This window comes from Volvox carteri (assembly GCF_000143455.1).
Source record: "Volvox carteri f. nagariensis unplaced genomic scaffold VOLCAscaffold_49, whole genome shotgun sequence".
Lineage (NCBI taxonomy): Eukaryota > Viridiplantae > Chlorophyta > Chlorophyceae > Chlamydomonadales > Volvocaceae > Volvox > Volvox carteri.
Genome location: NW_003307592.1, coordinates 80468 through 81649, shown reverse-complemented (window position 1 = coordinate 81649; position 1182 = coordinate 80468).

The window sequence follows — 1182 nt, the reverse complement described above, 5'->3', positions numbered from 1 at the left end:
GCATGGAGCAAAAATGGTCCTGCAAATGCAACTGACATTAGCCAGCTTTCTATCTGGCCATGTATCATGGTAAACTGTCCAAAAAACTTGAAAAGTGGGGCGGATGACTTCTAATAGGGTGCTGGAATGTGAGTTGGTCGAACAAACATCGAAACCGTGTTCCAGTACTGGTGGATGATGTCGGTAGTTAGGCAACACGGATATAGGGGCTGCCGGTGCATATACAGATTAAAATAACTGTTGACTACTAGCGACTCTCAACCCTTTCATCGCTGATGCACACCGTAATTCACACATATTATGCATGCAGGTTACGATTATTATTAGCAAAGAGTTGCGGATTCTTTACAGAATCCGTGCAGCATCCATTTATCACGGATGCATGGGCAAGCATTTGGTGTGGATGCTGTGGTCCTTGCTGGTCCCGACAGGAGGCCTTCAAAGCATCTCTTGGAAGAGGTGTGTGTATTCAATCCTTCGCTATAGTCTAGGCGGTTAGGATGCGAGATTCTCACTCTCGAGACCCAGGTTCGAGTCCCGGTAGCGAAAGGATGAGTCATGGAGTCGAGCTGAAGTAGGCACGTCACAGAGGGTCGACATCGTATAGTGGTCAGTATCCCCGCCTGTCAGGACTCGAGCCAAGACACGGAACGCGGGAGGCCGGGGTTCGATTCCCCGTGTCGGCGGTTTTCATCTCCACGACCGAGGTTCTTCATGGTGGTTTCGCTGAACCACCATCCTAGAACACTTGTGTTCACCACCTCTTCAAGGACACCTATTTGCGCATGCTTGCCTGGATACATATCCATAAAACATCAAAAGATGAAACCGAAACCTGGTATCACACCTGGTATCCAAGGATGTGGTATGGCATGGTAGCATGTGCATGCTGTGTATAGAGGGCCATGTTGACAACATATTCCTGACGAGCTCGAGGTGGCAATCGTGACTATTGTAGGGCCGTAGGGCCACCGACACACCCATGTCGTACCTTTGATGCTCGCATCCCCAGAATAGCAACTAGCTTATAAACTATGTCGTAAAGCCAAACATGCATGGTGCCGTTTCAGTGCTGGCTACATCAAGGAAAAACGAGTAGTAATACCTTAATACGGGCAGAAGGGGGACAACTATATAGCACAAATGATCCAGTGGATTGTTTTTCTTTGTGTTGTGTGTGTT